This window comes from Balaenoptera physalus (genome assembly GCF_965194825.1).
Source record: "Balaenoptera physalus genome assembly, chromosome: 8".
Lineage (NCBI taxonomy): Eukaryota > Metazoa > Chordata > Mammalia > Artiodactyla > Balaenopteridae > Balaenoptera > Balaenoptera physalus.
In genome coordinates this window covers 54,622,788-54,645,829 of record NC_138887.1, presented here as the reverse complement: position 1 = coordinate 54,645,829, position 23,042 = coordinate 54,622,788, and the positions used below count along the sequence as shown (strand labels likewise).

The following is a 23,042-nucleotide window of genomic DNA, read 5'->3' as shown; positions in this document are numbered from 1 at the left end:
GAAAAGATAAAACAATAATTATTTTAGAAAGAAAAGATATCAACACATTAAATTTAACAAGGACCTACTTTTCTTTTTAAAAACAATTTATTTTTAAAAAACTTTATAAACATAAATATAACACTGTATAAGTTTAAGGTGTACAATGTGATGATGTGATATACATATATACAGCAAAATCATTACTAAAGTAGGGTTAGTTATCACACCCATCTCATATAGTTACCATTTTTTGGAAGTGGGGTGAGAACGTTTAAGATCTACTCTCTCAGGAACTTTGAAGTATACAATACAGTACTGTTAACTATAGTCACCATCTGTACATTAAATTCTCAGAACTTACCCATCTTATAAATGGAAGTTTGTATCCTTTGACCAACATCTCCCCATTTCCTCCACTCCTTAGCCCCTGGCAACCACAATCACAGACTCTCTGTTTCTATGTGTTCAAGGAGACACTTTGCAAGGCTTGCTGTTCTTTGGGCTCAGCACTGCATAGAACTCAGACCACAGCCATTGTCCCAAATAAAGGAGAAACGCTTTTATAAGCACTTTCATTATAGAAAAAATATCTGCTGAAGGTACCGAAAAACGCAATGATACAATTTCAAAAGCTAATAATATGAAACAAAAGATTATTTTCCCTTAATCCAATACTGAAGACCAACTTTGGCTCTTCACGTAAGTGTGAATATTTCTTTGATGATACAAGCCTTCTCTTCACCTTTTTTTTTTTTTCCCCTGAGGGTTCTTCAACAACAGACTTTGTTATAAACTGTGAGTACCTGGTGTGGAGGAAAAAAAACAAAACAAAAAACTTGCTTGTTTTTGAAGTAAAGATCAGGCAGATTTGTGAAAAGACTTATTTCACAAGTTGCTAAAATGTGATTTTCCCTTTGAAATCATATTGCCTATGAAATTCGGTTTTTTCTAATTATTTAGGCTTCTTGAAGGTATGAGGGGATGATAATATGAAGGGAAAATGAAAGTGAAAACAGAGTTAATATCTTAAGGTCCTTGGGTTATGAATTGTGCTAGGTTCAAAAAGAGGGATCTGGTAACCAATTTCTACACTTTGGCATCGTCCGTAATGCCTTATCCCAACATTCGGTATATCATTAGGACCCACTGTTTCTACCTCCTTAATGTTTCTTGAATCCACATACTCCACTCAAACTGCCCCTGCCAGCATAATACCTCTGGCCCTGAATTACTGAAACAATCTCATAGTCTCTCTGAAGTATGTCCTCTTCTATCCTATTTCCCACACAGCAATGAAAATACTGATTTTACATAATAAAAATCTGATCACATCATTATCCTGCATAAAATCCTTTGAAGGCTATCTTTAAACTTCAGGATCAAGTATTAACCCTTTACCTGGAAGGTCGTTTATCCTTCCAGCCTCTTCTTACCATTCCCTTAAAATCACTCAGTTCTCCAAGCCATATAGAACTGTTTAAGATTGCCCAATCAAGCCATTTTTCAAGCTTTCATCCCTTTGCACCAGCTAATCCCTTTGCCAGAAAAGCTGTTCCACTCCCTCTCCTGGCCTAGCTTACCCTAGTTGCTCTGAGGTTCAACTCAGAAATCAGTGACTCCTGAAAGCTCCCTTGACTGCTGTTCTTCAACCCAATTTGAGTGAGATGAATCTATACGTTTCCATAGCTATGAATTCCTCCAGCACACTGAATTCTAATAGTCTTTTTAGCTGGCCATCTATTCCACCAGATGATCAGTTTCTTGATGTAAAGAATATTTTATCTTTGAATATAAAAAACTTAGTTCAATGCCTAACACATGGTTGCCCTCCATACATTATAACAAATTCAAAGCAAAGGAGGCTTGACAATGATAGACATATGTTCACCCTTTCAGTTTGACTCATTTGTTAACAATGACCACTATTTGGTTACTTTGTTTACTCCTATTTACATATTTAGCCAGAAGTCTGGCAACAGTACCAAGAAGAATATTATCTTATCGAAGCCTTCCCACTACCACCACGCCTCCACTAGCCCAGGCCTGGGTTTCTCATCTATGATGATGGTAGTAAGAGATCACCTCTGCTTAAACTACTCTTTCCCGTCAGTTTCCCTGATTGTGTTCTAAGAGGTGGAACTGGGGACGAGGCACAGGGGCTGAATGTGGCTACTTTGCCTCTTGTGAGTGAGTTTTAATGACATTTCAATAATGGATTTCAAATGCTGTACCGGTTTCCAGAATATCAAATCACATTAACAAATCATTTAAAAGCCAAATATGTTTGAGCTTAAAATGTGATTCACTTATATAGGAGCAGATATCATTCATGACATACCATTTATAAATATAGAAATAGTATTCTAAAACTGAATAAAATACAAACCAACTATAGATATGTATTTGTCACTCAATAATTAATTAATTACAATGTTGCACGGTATGATACACATCTACTCCCAAGTCTCATTAAAATGAGATATACAACAGATGATGATAATTAAGGTTTCCCATTCAAAAATAAACAGAAAAAGGCTATCTGTATAGCCTCTTTGAAACCAGTTTACACTTATAATGAAAGCAGCATGGTAACAAAAAAATGAAGGGGGGAAACCTGTTTAAGATCCTAGGGCTAGAAAAATCGCATTTCTCTATCTTGGAATAAATCTTCCATGCTCATTTTGATTGCTCCACAACTTACATATCTTTAGCTACTAACAAATTTAAGTAAGATTGTTCTTTGAAAGATTACTTTGGCAATTTTTTATACGCATCATTTGGAAAGATTAGAATTCAGTGAGAAGAACCTATGTTATTCCACTAAATATTTGTTTTCCCTCTCTGCCTGACCTCAATCATTTCATCTTTGAAAAATATGGGATTTTAAGAGCTGATTTAAACAAGATGGTGAGACATACATATACTAAGAAAATTCTAGTATGTACAAAAATTAGATAGACAAACAATTTATGGATTTCAAACTCATTTCAAAATTCCATACCTCTATAAAAGTATTGATAACGTAAGTAAAAAATGCAAGGAAATAAATCTTTAAAAAGCATTTCCTGCTGAAAATGGATATGCAAAACAGTGTTTTCAATCCTTGATGGAGATAGGGAGTGGAGGGGCAATACAGGTGGTCATTTTATTATCAATCATCTATATTTATGCACATGTATATGCATACATTCCTTTGTGTGCTCCAAATATTATATAATAAAAATGTTTAGTGTTAAAACTACGTGAGCAAGGTCAACATGAACACTGAAAAATCATGTTGATGGTATGCACTCTTGATATGCTATGATGAAATGGTATTTACCTCTGTGGTCTCCCTCCTCAAAACCCATAACGCCAGTCTAATCATGAGAAAAAACATCAAACAAACTCCAATAGAGGGACATACTACAATATATCTGACCAGTACTCCTCAAAATTGTCAAGTTCATAAAAAACAAGGTAAGTTTGAGAAGCTGTCACAGCCAACTGTGGAGACATGACAGCTGTCTCCTAAGGAGACATGAAAACTAAAGGTAATGTGGTATCCTGGAATAAAAAAAAAAAAATTTGGTAAAACCAAGGTAATCTGCATAAACTATGGCTTAGTTGTTAATAATAGGGGAAATTGCACAAAGGGCACAAGGGAACACTGTACTATCCTCTCAATTTTTCTGTGAATCTAAAACACAAAGTGTATTATTTTTCAAGAAAAGATGTGTTTAATCAGGCTCTAGAGTCAGATTGCTGGTATTCAAACACTGGCCTTCACAACTGTCAAATATCTTTGAGCAAATTATCAAAGTTTTATAGTTCTGCGTTTTTCATCTAAAACTGGGGTAACAATATTATCTACTTTACAGATTTTTCTGTACGGACTAAACCAGGTAAGACATGTAAATCACAGATACCTAACAAATATTCTATAATAACAGCTGTTAGAATTATTATTTTTATGGAGGGTACTGTTTCAGCCACAACACAGTAGCTGATAACACCTACTCACCATACATAACCATTAAATCTGGTAAACTCTATGTAAAAATGTCGTTTGCGGATCTAAGACAGTAACCAATGCATATCTACAGTCCTTGAAAGCAGAGACCATTCACCTCAGATGTCTTGTTGAGAGAATTTTTCGAAACTATAAAGAAGAGAAATAGAGTCCAAGTGAATGATGGTCTCTCTGGATATAAAAGACAGAGATTACAATTTAAAGTTGTCAAAGTGGCTCAGATTGTGCGAAAAACATCCCAGCGATGGGAGAGTTGCAAAGAAGTCCTAAAATTCTGCTGAAAATTCCCCTTATTTGGCCAATTCCTAATCGGCACTTGCACAGGTAGACTCCATAGGGCCTAGCAGAGAATAATTTCTGGGAAGCTGGAGCAATGAGCAGAGATTTCAGAAGCTGCACTGCACTTAGAAGATTAGATGTGAGGTAGGTTGGAACAAGGAGACCTTGGTGAATACCCATGGCCTTCAGCCGAGATCTCTGAAAGACCATGCCTATAACCCAGGAATACAGACAAAACTGAACTAGAAATGCCCTAACAAAGCTTTAACAAGCTCCAGAAAAGCAAGTTGATTTCCCAGTAACACACATGCTTGCCAGAACAAATTTTAATATTCTTTGGAGGAAGCTAAAATAAACTAGAGCTTTTATAATGTTTTGTAAGTAACAGATGGCATACAATAAAATATTACTTGACAAGTAAAGACCGCAAAACAGCAAAAATAAATAAATAAATAAATATCCATAAACAAGAGGAAAAAAAATCAATTTAAACAGATTCAGAAATGATCCATATATTGGAATTACCCTGCAAGGATTTCAAAATAACTACAATTAATATATTTAAAAAATAGAGGAAGAGAAGGAAACGTTGATGAAAACTAGAAAGTTTCAACATAGAATTGGAATCTCAAATAAAAAAACAATTTTTACAATTTTACAATATAATACTTGAAATTAAGAATTAATTGACTGATTTAATATGAGATGGGAAGAGCCAGAGACAATATTAGTGACCCTGAAGTGAAGTAAAAAAATATCCAAACTGAAGCAAGAGAGAAAAATGGTGAATTACTACCATAATCATCTTATACCTTGTAATCACATTACTGTTCCATTTCCCTATTCCTTATCTACTGACACACCCTACCACCATCACCAAGAAACCTGCTTGGAACATTTAGAAAACAACATATGGGTTATGTCAGCAGCCAATGTCATCTGGGAATATTTACTCCATGAAACAAACAAAAAATTTGAAAAATGTTAACCCCATCCCTAGAAAACCAATGTGATGTAATGTACAAATATATGTACAGGACTAGACTGTAGGTAATATTGCTACAGTTGCACATGAGAGAACAAGGGAATTCAGAGCATGGTAAGAGCACATGAGGCAGGAATGTTTCCTCAGGGAGACAGAACCAAATGATGAGAGAAAGAGGAAGAAAATACTGTAGAGTCCAGGATGAACAAGAAATATTTTGGGACAAGAAATGGCTGATCCTTAGAGTGACATATCAATGTGATAAAGCTATTGTAAGAAGAGTGGGTACCCAAATTTTCACATTAAAAAATTAAGAAAAAAGCACCCAAATTAAATTTATCAGCAGTTCACTTACTATCTGTAACTCCAGCAACATTCGTGGCTAGGCTTCAGGTTTATAGTAACCTTGATTTATACTCAGTCATAAAGAGCATAAACTGTGAACATGGCACACCAATGTTTACATACCCACACATAAAAATCAAAAACATTTGTTTAATTAAAAGAAAAACAAGAGGATATTTAATAAGATTATTAAAGTCTGCATTTTGCTTAAATCTAAATTATTGTCGTAACAGTAATTACTTGTTATCTTATTGTTCTGTTCACTTAAGAACAAGGCCAAATTTTTGAAAAACAATAAAAACTGCACTCTATCTTCTCATAAAAAAATAAAAATATAACTTCTAGCTGTAAAATACAACATTCACTCTTTTTCTTGGTTACAGCTATATTATAAACTAGAAACTGGTCCTAAAGGAAAAAAAAGGATGTAGTAATCAGGTTTCTTAAATTACTGGGAGGGAGAATATCAAAATGTTAACAAGAGTTATTTTTGGATGACAGATTTATGTCTATTTTTATTTCATCTTTATGTTTTGCTATATTTTCAAATTTTTCATAATAAACACGCTTTATTCTAATAAGAAAAATAAGTTATTTTAAAACTTAGTTTCAAGACTTTAAATTCAGGGACTAAATTTGATTTGTTATCTCATAAAATCAGTACTTCATAATTGTCTAGATTTCCAGAGAATATTTATCCCCACCAAAAACTTCAAAATCTGTACAAAGAAAACATTTTTGTTTGAATATTGCAATTTTCAATAAAAGATTCCCAAAAGAATCATATTAATAATTCACAAAGTTATAGCTTATGGCTGATTTAGAGGTTAAGAAAGATATCATGGAAGTTAAGCTAAAAGTAACAACAAAAAATGTGTACTTAATTTTATTCAGCATGTTAACAGTTGCTCATTGAGATTTTGAAGAGTTTCTCACAGTTGGGTTATTTAAATACCAGGAAGAATATTTAAAAAATCAATATAAAATTGCTATTTTTAATTTTTTATATCCTTGAACTGAATTATTTAGGATTAGAATTCACCGTAGGTTTTAACCAGAAACTTGTCATATTTAGCTATTTCTCTATCACTTTGTAATTTCAAGATTAGGATGAAATATGCTATGCTTAGATGGGGGCTTCTCTGGTGGCACAGTGGTTAAGAATCCGTCTGCCAATGCAGGGGACACGGGTTCCATCCCTGGTCTGGGAAGATCCCACATGTCATGGAGCAACGAAGCCCATGCACCACAACTACTGAGCCTGCGAGCCACAACTACTGAAGCCCGTGCGCCTAGAGCCCATGCTATGCAACAAGAGAAGCCACCGCAATGAGAAGCCCATGCACCGCAACGAAGAGTAGCCCCCACGCAGCAAGAAAGACCCAACACAGCCAATAAATAAATAAATTAAAAAAAAAAAAAGATGCACAAAAGTTCTATTACCATTACCTTTTAAAAACAATTTTAAAATTACTCTAGAGTAATTAAGTCTTGTCAATGGAATCCTGTACTTTAGGTTTTTTGTATGAGATATACATATATGTATATATATAATTATTATTATTATTATTATTTTTGGTTGATGGTAGGTTTCTTTCCCATGGTTCTATCTATCATCTTCCATAGAGTAGTGAAGTCTCGATGCAAAAATTCTCATGGGACCTCTAAGCCTTTGGCAAGCTCTTTGGAAATCAGGGAAAGTGGATTTCTTTACTTTCACAGAAGATTGGGAATGAAATGGCACCTCCATTATTCATACCAGCTTTTTTCCCTGCTCCCCACGGTCTACCTCACAATTTGGACAAGTAACGCCTGCAGTTTCAGAAGTAAATGACGAAGAAGTAGCACCTTGCAAGTGTACAAGTGGTCAGTTTTCTGTAATGCCATATCCTCAGAATTCCTTACTAATCCACTGTCCCTTTCAGTTTTCTCAAAGGAGAACTTTTGGCAAAACTATACCCAGTTTTGGCAAAACTTGAAGAACTTTTTAAAAGGTATATTTCAAAACATTAAACCCTATCATTGTACTACACAGATATCAGTACTTGAATTAAAGAGGTATAAACAAGTTTATGGTATGCTGTTAGAATCAAATTTATGTGGAGTTTGTAGGATCTTGTCTCAAAGAATGGCAGGAAAAGCTATGACATCACTGTTCTCCAAATCTTTATAGACAACCTAAAAGGAAATCTTTTGAGATTTTCATCTTCCATACACATCATTCCTAAAGAACACAATGTACTCTGTTAAAAGAAAATCTATAAATTTAAAATATATGTATAAATGTATTATTTAGGCTTTAGATGTCTCAAGAGATTACAAAGATCTTTTGGAAGGGTAAACATTACATTGTCTCAGCAAATTCCATACCAAAAGCCTAATTCAAGTTCCATGAATTACAAAACTGTTCTGAAATTCAATTTCCTTATATTTTGGTATCAATATCTTTCTGCCATCCATCCTTGTTTTGGTGAACTCATGCAAAAATTATCTAAATGCCACAAAATTTCAATCACTCTAAACAAATAAAACCTGTATCTATATATGTCTATATATCTATCCATCCATAACACATACAATATACAAAAATCCTAAGCTGTATACTTTAGAAACATTTTAAGTTTTGTTACATTTGTAAGGTAATTAATATCGTATCAAAATAATTATAGGCTAAATTTCCTTTCTGTATACATTTTGCTGAAATGGAAGAAAAAAAAATCTAATGGTAACACACTGTCCCCTAGTGGAGATGAAAAAAAAAGTTCGTTATTTGTAAATTTCCAAAACTGCAGGAAAAAAGCAGTCACTTACTAATAGAGTTTGCAAAAAACAAGAGTCCTCTCCAAATGAAAAGTATTTGCCTCTTGCTCATTTGAGTGAAACAAATGTCTCCTGAAAACCTCGACAACAAAATACTAGTGAAAATGCACTTGAGTTTACTTATTAACATAAGTACCACACAGCACTTTTCATTTCCTTTATTCTCCATGCCTAGCACAAGGTCTTGCACATACTGAAGGTTCTCAGTAAATATTTGTGAAACAAGGTAATTAAGAAGAAAGAATTGGTCAAGAAACCCTGAGGGGGCAGCACTGTTACTCTGCTGAATAAGAACAGAGACTAAAGATTAGGAAAGACCCAAACTATGCAGCTCTCAGAGCCAGAGTGCAGTGGGGTAAAACCTGGGCAGCCAAAAGCACCAGACATCTGGCTTGAGAACACGCATTTCATTATCGTGTCAGTTATTTCTAGATCTGGGACTTGTCACACTGTCATACTTTATTTTCTTACATCATTCATAATATCAATTCTCCCACTTAATAAAGTTGAAAAATCTGTCTCATACACAATGTCTCTTTTAATTAGCAAAAATGTTTTGATCCTATACAACTTACCCAACAGTTACCAAGTCCTGCTAGTTTTCTACTGTGGCATCCCTCACCAGCTATACTCTGACCATTCTCAGTCTACATCCTTACCATCCTGTACCTAGATTCCTCTAGGATGTCCTAACTGGCTACTTCTCTCTGCCCATGGCTACGGCTCTAATCTCACTAGAACAACCATTTTCATTGTGTCAAACCCACATTACTTTCAGCACAAACTTCATCTTAGCATTCAAGACTATTCACAATCAACCTAATCAATCCTTCTGACCAGTTTCCACTCCTTTACTATACAGAATCCACTTCTGTGGCCATACTGATAAAATCACTGTTTTCTCCTCTCCAGTAAAATGGTTTCCCAATAATTGTCTTTCTAATTCACATCAATTTTCACATACCTGGCTGTGATGACTTCCTCTTATGAAATCATTTATTTTACTACACATCAGTAATTTGCATTATCATAGTTTGCCTCACAATGTCTTACAATATCTTGTTGGGTTTGCATATGTATAGATCCTATTTTCTTAGCTAAATTGTAGACAGTAAAAGGCAACTCTCCCAAATTAAATTCTAAAATCAAATAAAGTACTATACCTATAGTAGGTACTCAGTAAACTAACCAGATTAATTTGCTAGTTAATTCTATAAATATCTGGCTTTATATATAACTATTAAGTCATCTTTGAAGCATCGATGTTTTTAGATAAAGGATATATCATTATAGAAATAACCCCCTAAAAATAAAAATAAGAAAAAAACTTGTATCTATACTTGGAAACTGAAAAGGTGTGAAAAACTATAAATTTGTGCTACATGATTCCTCTCCTATGAAAGAAAGCCTGGTCTCAGAGATAAGTGTAGGGACAATGATAAATTTACACTAACATACCCAAGTCAGGAGGATAAAGGCAGACAATGAGGCAGGCATTCTCTTATTTGAGGTGGTTGCATAAGCAGAAAATCTGTGTACCAGGTGTTGGTAGGCAATGAGTCCTGTTTCCACAATGGGTGAGAAAAGATAGGGTGGACAGAAAGATTATTCAGAAGAGTATCTTCTTGAGTGGATGGCCCAGGCGTTAGTAGAAAAATGTACTGATAATTTCTCTTAGAGCATAAAGATTGGTTGAATTTTTCCCAAAAAATTTAGATTCAAACTTACAAACTTAAATCAAGGAAAGATAACTAAAATAGGCCAATTCAAACTTCTTGGAAGCAACATGTGTGTGTGTGGAAAGGGGGAAATTACTATTGAAATAGTTTTGAGCAGTTAAAAAAGAAAAAGATGTCTGGTTAATGACCATTAGACTCTTAAATATTGGTTAGATGGGTTAATAGTTAGTATCCAAAGTTTTAATCTCAAAGTTCCACAGAAAAATATTTACCATTGTATTAAAAACTGTATTTCCTTCCAAGAAAAAGACTTTCAATTGCAACTTACAAAAAGAGTTCTATCCTGACCAGAATGGTGCCAATTTTTATCAGTCTTAACTAGCAGATAATCAGCCTGACAAAGTTCCCTCCCACAATGAAGAGCAGAGTTCTTTTTCATGGAGAAGGACACATGGTAGAAGATTACCTACAGAGCTTCTTCCTAATAAGAACGTAGATATTTCGTCATTAGTGTATAGAAATGCAAGAGATTTCTGTGCATTAATTTTGTATCCTGCTACTTTACCAAATTCATTGATTAGCTCTAGGAGTTTTCTGGTAGCATCTTTAGGATTCTCTATGTATAGTATCATGTCATCTGCAAATAGTGACAGCTTTACTTCTTCTTTTCCGATTTGGATTCCTTTTATTTCTTTGTCTTCTCTGATTGCTGTGGCTAACAATTCCAAAACTATGTTGAATAATAGTGGTGAGAGTGGGCAACCTTGTCTTGTTCCTGATCTTAGTGGAAATGGTTTCAGTTTTTCACCATTGAGGACAATGTTGGCTGTGGGTTTGTCATATATGGCCTTTATTATGTTGAGGAAAGTTCCCTCTATGCCTACTTTCTGCAGGGCTTTTATCATAAATGGGTGTTGAATTTTGTCGAAAGCTTTCTCTGCATCTATTGAGATGATCATATGGTTTTTCTCCTTCAATTTGTTAATATGGTGTATCACATTGATTGATTTGCTTATATTGAAGAATCCTTGCATTCCTGGGATGAACCCCACTTGATCATGGTGTATGATCCTTTTAATGTGCTGTTGGATTCTGTTTGCTAGTATTTTGTTGAGGATTTTTGCATCTATGTTCATCAGTGATATTGGCCTGTAGTTTTCTTTCTTTGTGACACCTTTGTCTGGTTTTGGTATCAGGGTGATGGTGGCCTCGTAGAATGAGTTTGGGAGTGTTCCTCCCTCTGCAATATTTTGGAAGAGTTTGAGAAGGATAGGTGTTAGCTCTTCTCTAAATGTTTGATAGAATTCACCTGTGAAGCCATCTGGTCCTGGGCTTTTGTTTGTTGGAAGATTTTTAATCACAGTTTCAATTTCAGTGCTTGTGATTGGTCTGTTCATATTTTCTATTTCTTCCTGGTTCAGTCTCGGCAGTTTGTGCATTTCTAAGAATCTGTCCATTTCTTCCAGGTTGTCCATTTTATTGGCATAGAGTTGCTTGTAGTAATCTCTCATGATCTTTTGTATTTCTGCAGTGTCAGTGGTTACTTCTCCTTTTTCATTTCTAATTCTATTGATCTGAGTCTTCTCCCTTTTTCTCTTGATGAGTCTGGCTAATGGTTTATCAATTTTGTTTATCTTCTCAAAGAACCAGCTTTTAGTTTCATTGATTTTTGCTATTGTTTCCTTCATTTCTTTTTCATTTATTTCTGACCTGATCTTTATAATTTCTTTCCTTCTGCTGGCTTTGGGGTTTTTTTGTTCTTCTTTCTCTAATTGCTTTAGGTGCAAGGTTAGTTTGTTTATTCGAGATGTTTCCTGTTTCTTGAGGTAGGCTTCTGAAAGTGAAATTAAGAAAACACTCCCATTTACCATTGCAACAAAAAGAATAAAATATCTAGGAATAAACCTACCTAAGGAGACAAAAGACCTGTATGCAGAAAATTATAAGACACTGATGAAAGAAATTAAAGATGATACAAATAGATGGAGAGATATACCATGTTCCTGGATTGGAAGAATCAACATTGTGAAAATGACTCTACTACCCAAAGCAATCTACAGATTCAATGCAATCCCTATCAAACTACCACTGGCATTTTTCACAGAACTAGAACAAAAAATTTCACAATTTGTATGGAAACACAAAAGACCCCGAATAGCCAAAGCAATCTTGAGAACGAAAAATGGAGCTGAGGGAATCAGGCTCCCTGACTTCAGACTATATTACAAAGCTTCAGTAATCAAGACAGTTTGGTACTGGCACAAAAACAGAAATATAGATCAATGGAACAGGATAGAAAGCCCAGAGATAAACCCACACACATATGGTCACCTTATCTTTGATAAAGGAGGCAAGAATATACAGTGGAGAAAAGACAGCCTCTTCAATAAGTGGTGCCGGGAAAATTGGACAGGTACATGTAAAAGTATGAAATTAGAACACTCCCTGACACCATGCACAAAAATAAACTCAAAATAGATTAAAGACCTAAGTGTAAGGGCAGACACTATCAAACTCTTAGAGGAAAACATAGGCAGAACACTCTATGACATAAATCACAGCAAGATTCTTTTTGACCCAGCTCCCAGAGAAATGGAAATAAGAACACAAATAAACAAATGGGACCTAATGAAACTTAAAAGCTTTTGCACAGCAAAGGAAACCATAAACAAGACCAAAAGACAACCATCAGAATGGGAGAAAATATTTGCAAATGAAGCAACTGACAAAGGATTAATCTCCAAGATTTACAAGCAGCTCATGCAGCTCAATAACAAAAAAACGAACAACCCAATCCAAAAATGGGCAGAAGACCTAAATAGACATTTCTCCAAAGAAGATATACAGATGGCCTACAGACACATGAAAGAATGCTCAACATCATTAATCATTAGAGAAATGCAAATCAAATCTACAATGAGATATCATCTCACACTGGTCAGAATGGCCATCATCAAAAAATCTAGAAACAATAAATGCTGGAGAGGATGTGGAGGAAAGGGAACACTCTTGCACTGTTGGTGGGAATGTAAATTGATACAGCCACTATGGAGAACAGTATGGAGGTTCCTTAAAAAACTACAAATAGAACTCCATACGACCCAGCAATCCCAATACTGGGCATATACCCTGAGAAAACCATAGGTGAAAAAGAGTCATGTACCAAAATGTTCATTGCAGCTCTATTTACAATAGCCAGGACATGGAAGCAACCTAAATGTCCATCGACAGAGGAATGGATAAAGAAGATGTGGCACATATATACAATGGAATATTACTCAGCCATAAAAAGAAATGAAATGGAGGTATTTGTAATGAGGTGGATGGAGTTAGAGTCTGTCATACAGAGTGAAGTAAGTCAGAAAGAGAAAAACAAATACAGTATGCTAACACATATATACGGAATCTAAGGGGAAAAAAAAAAAAAGGCCATGAAGAACCTAGTGGCAAGACGGAATAAAGACACAGACCTACTAGAGAATGGACTTGAGGATATGGGGAGGGGGTGGGGTGAGATGTGACAGGGTAAGAGAGTGTCATGGACATATATACACTACCAAATGTAAAATAGATAACTAGTGGGAAGCAGCCGCATAGCATAGGGAGATCAGCTCTGTGCTTTGTGACCACCTAGAGGGGTGGGATGGGGAGGGTGGGAGGGAGGGAGATGCAAGAGGGAAGAGAAATGGGAACATATTGTATATGTATAACTGATTCACTTTGTTATAAAGCAGAAGCTAACACACCATTGTAAGGCAATTATACTTCAATAAAGATGTTTAAAAAAAAAAAAAAAAGAAGGTAGATAAAAATCAGCAGATATGTGAAACAATTTTCTAGGTGGAAAGAACCTTCTCGAATCATTAGAATTAACTATATTTCTCTGAAATGATGTTGCTAAATGAAAACAACAAGATTCAAGAAGATACTTTGAACACAGAAGTGGGAACAAAGTAGGAATAATTTTACATCTCTAGAGATTCATGTAGATATTAAGTAAATGTATTTGAATTAAATATCTCATTGGAAATGGTATACAACCTACCTATTCTATATAAATTTGACTTAGATAAATGGAAGACAGACTTGAAAATTTCTAGAACTCAGAAGAATAAAAGACTTAAAATAATGAGAAGAGAGTCAAGACATTAATTAAAGAACCAAATTGTATAAGGGAAACTTGGGGAGAAGACACAGATAATACAGAAGTCATTATAAATATGTAGAAGAAAATTCCCTGAGTTGAAGAAAGACCAGTGTCTGCAGATAGACAGGTATCAATTTAGACCCTTGCAAAATTAGTGAAAGACCCCCCCCAAAAGAAGCCATATTCTGATGATACTTTCAAATTTAAAGATAAAAATTCAACAGGCTGCATCAGGCAATACAGATTATTTTCAATAGATAAGAATGGCTGATGTGTAACTTCTCTGAAATATTAAATACCCCAAGAAAATGGGATCTAAGGAAAAGACTGTTACCTAGGAATCCTGGCTAACTGTAAGAAGGACAAAAAAGGAGACATTGTGGGATACGCAAGGGCTCTGAAAGCATACCCATTAGTAGAGTCTTTCTTTAAAAAAAAAAAGGAGTACTTAAAAAGTTAACTTATTCAATAACGAAATAAATGAGGAAAAAAATAAGAACAAGACTCCTTTCAATGACTGTATTTCAGGAACTTACCTGATACCAGGATGTAAGTTATATATTAAGATATGAATAGAGAGATGTTTTTTCCCTTAATGGAATACATGGTTGGGCAAGTCAGACAAACACATAAACACATACATGCATTCACAATAACAAGTTATGAAGAAAACAACAAACCAATTTAGTATCAAAATGAAACCAGCATTAGAATTTCCAGGCACAAAATAATTTAAACCTATGTAAAAAAAATCTACATAAACAAACATGGATCCACAGAAATGAGCAGTCTCTTAAACAAGAACAGACTTGAAAAGTAAGAAATACAACTTTTACAAATAAAAAACATTACAAATTTAAACCAAAAAAAGCCTCAAAGGATGGATCAAATAACAGATTAGACACAGCTGAAAAGAGAATTACTGAAACTGAAGACAGAATTGAAGAAATTACTCAGAATTCATATTAGAGAAGACAAGAAATGGAAAATATAAAGAGGTTAAGAGATTTGGCAGACATGATAAGAATGTTTACTATATATTTAATCAGAATCCCAGAAAGGGAGGATAGAGACAATGGGGAGAAATAATATTGCATAAAAAAGTCCAGAATTTATAGCACATAGGAATTCATTCATAAAGGAAACCCAATGAATTCTGAAGTGGATAAAAAGGAAACTCAACAAGTGGACAAATTTCAGGGAAACCATGGAACACTAAACATAAAGACATGATCCTAAAGCAACTAGAGAGAACAAACCAACAGAGGACCAACAGTTACACTGACAACAGTTTTTCTCACAGCAATAATGGTAGCAAGAACATACTGGCATATCTGCAAACTGCTAAGAATAAAAGCAAAAAACAAAAACAAAAACAAAAAAAAACCCCAACTCCCTCCAAAAAAACCTATCAACCTAAAATGCTTATACCTCCTACCCACAAACATCATTTACCAAAAATGAAAACAGAAGATGGGCTCCCTCAGATAAACAAAACAGAAAATTTTATTCCTAAAAATACTCTGGCACTAAGGGATGCACCTCAGGTGGAAGAAAGATAATTTCAGAAAGACAATCTAATAAGTCAGGAAGGCATGGAATATAAAGAAGTAGCTTTAAAATGAGTATATAAATCTAAAACAAGAAGTGTCTTAAGAAAAAAAATAAAAGTAACATACTATTTTTGAAATATTTTGTAAGCCTGAAATTATTTCAAAAATTTCAAGATGAAAAGTTATTAATAACAGAGGAAAAAAACTAGTGAAAAACAAAAATCTTAATTAAACAGTTAAGAAAAAACATGAGAAAAGTAGAACAGACAGAAAGCAAAAAATAAGGTGAGAGTAACCACTCCAAATACTTTTTTTAATTTGAATGAATGTAAATGACTAATTAAGTCCATGGGTAAAAACACAAAGATTGTCATGTTGGATTAAAAACTAAACACAGCTACATGGCCTTTATAATAGCTACACATAAAACACAAGGACACACACAAAAGGCTGAGAGTCAAGTGACTGAGAAGGGTAGATCAGAGAGGCACTAACCCAAAGAAAGCTCGGTTCACTGTATTCAGTATATTCACTATAAAAATACAGACTTTAAGACAAAAAGCAATATTACAGATAGAGGGTCACTACAAAAGTTATAAAAAGTTTCCTTTACCAGAAGCACTTTTGGATATTGGGGGAATTTACAAACTCCATTTTGGACAAATCTGAGATTTGAGGGAGACATCCAAGATAAAATATCAAATAGGCAGTTATGAGTATAGAGCACAGAAAATAGTCATTTTCAGATGAAGGGTATTTAAAACCATATGAGTGGGTGAGAATTCTGGGGGATCACACAGGACAGTGCTCTAAGAATCTGCAGCATTTAGGCATCTAAGAGAAGTAAAGAAGCTGGCAAAGAGTCTGAGAAGGAGCAGACATACTTTGTAGGAAGAAATCAGGAGTGTGATATTTACAGAACCTGAGATAAAAGGGTCATAAAGAAGAAAATGATACCTAGTTGTCCATCAATATTTACAGATTGTTATAGAAAAAAATCATTCAGTTATACAGAGAGAAGGATAATTATTTTAATGGATTATAAAGCAAAGCAATGCTTTAATAATTAATAATTATCCTTCAAACACAAGGTTTTTAAAAAAAATATGTAAAATACATCACAAAATGTTGGAATATGAAGAGGGCTGAAAGTCATACTGAATTTCTTATTTTACACAGTCAAGCCAATATATATTAAATCATCACTGATTTTAAGTTAACAAGAAAGAGAAAAAGTAGATATGCATATAAAACTCAAAAAACAATCAGTAGTAGTATGAAACAGGATACCACCTTACAAAACCAGTAGGGAAAAAAAAAGCAAAGAAAATATCACACATCCTATGAGGTAAATTCCTTTAACTAGAAATTTAAAACCAAGGCAGCTTGAGTAACTTGTCCAAAGTCACACAGATAATGACTGAAAAATACAGACTTGAAATCAGGATCAGAATATAGAAAGTCCAAGCACTTAACAACTTTAGGGATAATCTTATCCAAGAAAACATGCTTCTGAATGACTAAAGTTTAGACCCATTAATTTTTTTGCTCAGTTTAATATCAACTTAAAAATATAATCCCTCCTGCGGTTTTTTAATGACTCAGCAGCAATAAGTTGGATGTATGGTGTAACACAGAGCATGGTACGCATGCCCTGCCCCCAAAACAGCAAAATAAGTAAATAAATAAAAACAACCAAATTAATTTATGTTTTATGATGTGAATATAAACTGATGAGAGAATTAAATCTCTTGGGTCAATAATAATAAAAAGTCTAACTTGGAAATTGGAACACTGATTGCGGAATTTGTGACATCCAGACAAAAGGTAGAAGCCAGCATTTTTCAGTGAATATTGATGGAGGAATAAAAAAAGGAGTTCTGTAAAACAGATGTAGGGGACATAACACAAATATTTATTGAGTCAAATGTCACCTTCTCTTATAGCTTATGTTGTCACACATATACATTGCAAAGGTAAGCAGGAAGCCTTGTCAATTTCAGGAACTATCACGCCATAAAATGATAAGCCATAGCGAACAACATCTACCAGAGTCAAATTGCTAAAGCAAAGGCAAAAATTAAAATTGAAACCAAAACATACATTGATTTGACCGTCATGGTTGGTTGGGTTTGGCATGATCCCTGGCAGGATCTGTTTTATATTGAGACATGATGAACGTTTGCTTTCTGTGCTGACATGTTTTCAGTGAGGTGTAGAACACAGAAAAGGGTAGGCAACATTTTAATTATTTCTCCAGCGTTATAATAAACCGAAAAAGATCTGGGGAGAACACAAATAAGCAGCACATTAGAAATCTCCTGTGGCACTCTGGAAACCTTACAAAGGAAGCACTAACATGTTTTCCATTCACCCAGCCTAAGGCATAATTCTCCAGTTTCCTGGATATACTAATTTCATAAAGAATAATTTAAGTGTTATATAGAACACACACGATCAAAAGGAAAAGAAAACCTACAAAATCTTTCTTCCTTTTAATTGTTTATTCATTCTGATTGGGATTGGAAGGCCTTTAAAAGACAAATAAATGCCTGGTGGCTATAAATAATTAAGATACTGGCAGAGAGGAGTAATAATTACAAGAAAGAAAATGTCTGTCTGGACTATATACATGTCCAGTGAAAACAGCAAGAGACACTGCTGTATGGTGAACACTAAATCATAAAAGCAAAAATGATTGATAATCTTTATAGGAATATATTAAAAGACATTTAAAAGTAAACTCAAGTTCAATGATAGGAAGTTCTTATAAGTAATTATGTACATCATTCTTACAGGAAATACAGTCCTCTCACAGAATGAAATATTTATTTCTGCGACTTGATAAATGAAAGGAAAACTTGCACTAAAAAATCTAGCCTGCTCAGATTTGTTTTGTTTGGATTCAAGCATTTTACTTGGAAATAAGTTCACATCACTGCAGGACAAAAACAAAACAAAAATAAAAGCACACACAGAGATTACCTAAGAAGACTGTAGCTTACAGTGACATTCTTCTGGATACTATATGTCTCATTTTTAAAAATAAGCATTGTGAATTTCAGGGAATGAAAGCTTGGGGAGGTTTTTCTAATTATTATGGAAGAAGCCTTGGGTTTTGTTCTTCACGGTCTCAATAATCAATACTGAAGGGACATCCTGATTTACAATCATTATGTTCCTTCTGAGGTAAAAATTTCTTGTACATCCGTTTATAGCATGTTATCTTTTTGCTTTCAACTAGTTATGTGCTGTTTAGAAGGAATAAAGTGGATGTTTTATGAGGGAAGCAAAATACAAATGTTTAATCAAAGAGTAAACAATTCCTTGGTTTTGACTAGGCACATTTTATTTTTTATTTCCTATTTTAAGAATTTTTTTAACCATTAAAAAAATTGACTTATAATTTACAATGTTGTGTTAGTTTCAGGTGTACAGCAAAGTGATTAGTCATACATATATATTCCTTTTCAGAGTCTTTTCCATTATAGGTTATTACAAGATATTGAGTATAGTTCCACTGTGCACACAGTACTTCCTTGTTGTTTATCTATTTTATATACAGTAGTGTGTATATGTTAATCCCAAACTCCTAATTTCCCTCTTCCCCCTAACTAGGCACAGTTTTCAGAGGACACAAGATAGTGTGGAGTTTTTAATATCTCATAACATTAGTCTGTTTGCTTATAATAGGCTTATTTATCCAAAAAAAGGGAGTTATGGGAAGATTGTAAATATGATGGATTAATACTATATTTTAATATACTTAACATTTAAACTAAGAAATGACACAAGCTTCTCAGGATTTACTCATCTACCCTTCTAAAAAATTAATTAGTAGTCATTCCCTGCCATGTGATATGTTGGTAATTCCTAGGGTATATAAAACAGCAAAAAAAAACAGTTTAAGTTATAGAAGAGGAATACTGAATATAGATGAGCCGTAAGGGACTCAAATTTCAGATAAGTCCAAAGGCAAACTATGTTAGACTCACGAGGACCTACTTGTTTGTTGAGAAACAAGACTCAGAATCCTCAGTAACTTAGAGCTTTGTCCAGCAACATCCACTTTCACATCAACCACAAGAGGCCAAGAATATATTTTAGAAATAACCGTTTTATAGGTCTTAGCAGAGGATCGCCCAACATGCTAGGCCACCCAGTGGATATCATGTGATGGTAATGATGAACTCTAAAATATGGATTGTATGCCAAGCTGTATGGTGCTTAAGAGACGTGGGAAGAAGTCACCATGCCACATTAAACTATGAATATCCATGGATTGGGGACTTAAAAGGAATACCGAATTTGTGGGGTTTTAACTACTTTACTTACAACCCTCTACATTTTAGAAAAACAGCTTGAAAAATTGAGGGAAAAATATGTAAAGGTTTATTCCAGCACCAAAAAATTGACAAAATGCCATTTTTATTAAATAAATAAAAACAAAGCAAAAATTGTGACTAAATTTGACATAAACAAGAAACATCCTGATTTTAAACTGCTAATCATCTCTTTTTAAGAGCCACTCAGAAAATGAATACCTGAAATGGCATTTAAAATACAATCTCTCTCTTTTTTTTTTAGCAACTTTATTTTATTTTTAACATCTTTATTGGAGTATAATTGCTTTACAATGTTGTGTTATTTTCTGCTGTATAACAAAGTGCTCATTGTGGAACAAGGAGAGGAAGCCACAGAAGAAAGAGGAGTTCCATTTAGTTCCAAACTAAAACTAAAACATGATCTTTTAAAAGTGTAAATAAATATAGAACAGAGTTTTTCTTACTTTAAATATAGTAACTATTAATTTTTTTTTTTTTGCCAGTAATAAAACAGTACCAAGCATAGTCTTCACCATTTACTCACGGCCATCTATGTAATGTACATTTCATCTGAAAATAGCTGATTTGTTTCATGTAACCCAACAGAATAATTCAGAAGCTCATTAAAAATAAACTCATGAATCAGCGAAAGAGTAATCACCACAGATTTGAAGATAATGTGAGAAAGAAAACAGCCAGGAATGGACGAGCTTTCAAGAATGGAATTATGAGTAATGAGAATGATCATTGTGGACTCTTTGGACCATATTCCCCAGCCCCCCTCTGCAAATAGTTATAAATTCTAAGTACAATTTTAATTAAGAAATCAACTGATTATTTTTTAATTTTATGAAGTAGGTTGTCTAATGGATGTTGACTTAAAGAACAAGACTATTCTTATAAGGATTTCTCATTTTAATAAATCATTGAGAAGCTGGATCAGATGGTAACCTGAAGACACATGCTCCCCTCATTTTAAACCTCTGCAAATGTGTATTGGTAATGATGGTGGGATTAAATGCACTCTGGACGTACACACATGCACACATAAATGCATATATGATGATACTGGAAAATAAAGAAGAATGCTATGATATGACTAGAAATTTTGGAGAATTTCTGAGAAATAGAAAAAGATGGAATCAGACCGGAAACAAAAACCATAGACCAAAACATGTACAAGTTAGGACTCTGTGAAAGACAATTCTGGATTGACTTAAGCTGAGGATGAACAAATTCCAGGAGCAGAAAAAGATCTTGGGCCAAACTTCAGGGTAACTATTCGTTAGCTATATTCTAAGGAGTCAACAGGATGGCCCATCCCCTCACTCCCCACCTGCATTAAAGAACTGGCAATAAAGATAGTTATTCAGAGCCTAAAGCAGATCATGTGGGCACTTGGTCCAGAGAAATAACCATGCTTTAGGTTGGCAGGAAATTCCAAAAAGAAAAGGGGTCCTCTATAAGGAAAACAAGCTATCAGAAGTAAATGACATTTACATAGTAATAATAATGTGGACACAATGCTGTGTTAACTAAAAGTTGTGATAATATGGATGCAATGTTCTCTCATCATAATACATTGTGGAAAAAACAGTTTATACTAGGTTTTCAAGTTTGCTTTCACCATATAAGAATCTATTTTGATTTAACACATTATGAAATTAAAGAAAAAACACAATAGGAATTTTTAATTAGAGGCCAAAAAGCATTCAGTACTATTCAACAACTATCCCTGAGTAAGAATACAAAAAGAGATAAAAAAAAGTGGAACGAACACTCACTGTTTCATTATGTTAAGAATTTCCTTTAAAGTTACAGAAAGCAGAAGGATAAATGGCATGACTACTATAATGTATCATTGCATTGGGTTTCTTAGCCAATGTAACAAGACAAGAACATAAATAAGATGGTTAAACATTGGAAAGTAAGACATAATCCATCTTACCTTTTAAATATAAAAGGTAATCATTTGAAAATATAAAAGAACCACTAATAGTGTTTAGCAAGTAGCCAAGTACAAGATCAATCCATAAAATAATGTGTTTTCCTACATAATAGCAATAACCAATTATAAAACTTAATATTTTAAAATATTCCACTCTATAAAATTTGATAGCTCTCAAAACACTGGCAATAACTGATTATGAAGTGTAATAAAATTAAATAATCACAATAATAAAGATGAAAATCCATAAAATGGTCATAATTAACTCTTGAAAACTGTCAGGTAAAGCACTGATATTTCCAAATTAAAATAAACTAATCAACAATAAAAATTAGTAATTGCAACTGAAAATAAGTAATTTGACTCTACATGTGTAGGATGTTCAAAAAGAATAAAAATAAAATACAGTGTGTGTGTGTGAAAAAAAAAAGAGTAAATCACAAAAAATTGCTATAATGTTAAATATTCTTCATCCAGTAGTTTTATAGCTAATATTATTAATTGTCTGAATTTGGATTTATTTTTATTGACTGATACAACAATCAAATATGTTAGTTTTGGTTGAGTTTTCAGTTACAGAAATAATAAATTTATGCAATTTTTGAGGCTACCCTATTCTACAACTACAACAACTAAATCTGTTTTGCTACTCTTAGATGTTATATGGGAAAATAATAGAGAAATATTTTAAGTTTGTAAAAATTCATCTCAACCTCCCCTGAACAATACCAGTGACTAAGAATGCCATTTCCTTTTATTTTCTCAAACTGATATATAGAACTTTAAGAAAGCAAATCTGTCGTTAGGGTAATCAAAAGTGTGTTTAAATGAGAAGTCTGAATCTGGGTTACAGCTAATCTGTGACTTTCGCATAGGTGATAATCAGGGGGAAAAAAAAAGTTTTTTAATGTAAAGAGAAACCAAAAGACAAATAAAGCCAAAGGAATAACTTGGCAAGAAAGCCAGA

General features: G+C 33.8%; 1 protein-coding gene and 1 long non-coding RNA gene across 4 annotated transcripts in view; one reads left to right on the top strand and one right to left on the bottom strand.

The window, feature by feature from the left end:
- On the top strand, positions 1-22,505 carry LOC309665941. The gene is made up of 2 exons (XR_014266795.1): positions 1-10,594; positions 13,904-22,505. It is a non-coding gene; the product is annotated as an uncharacterized lncRNA (long non-coding RNA).
- CRPPA (CDP-L-ribitol pyrophosphorylase A) overlaps positions 1-23,042 on the bottom strand; it is a 400,424-nt gene that overhangs the window by 82,527 nt on the left and 294,855 nt on the right. The gene's annotated exons all lie outside the window — the stretch shown is intronic.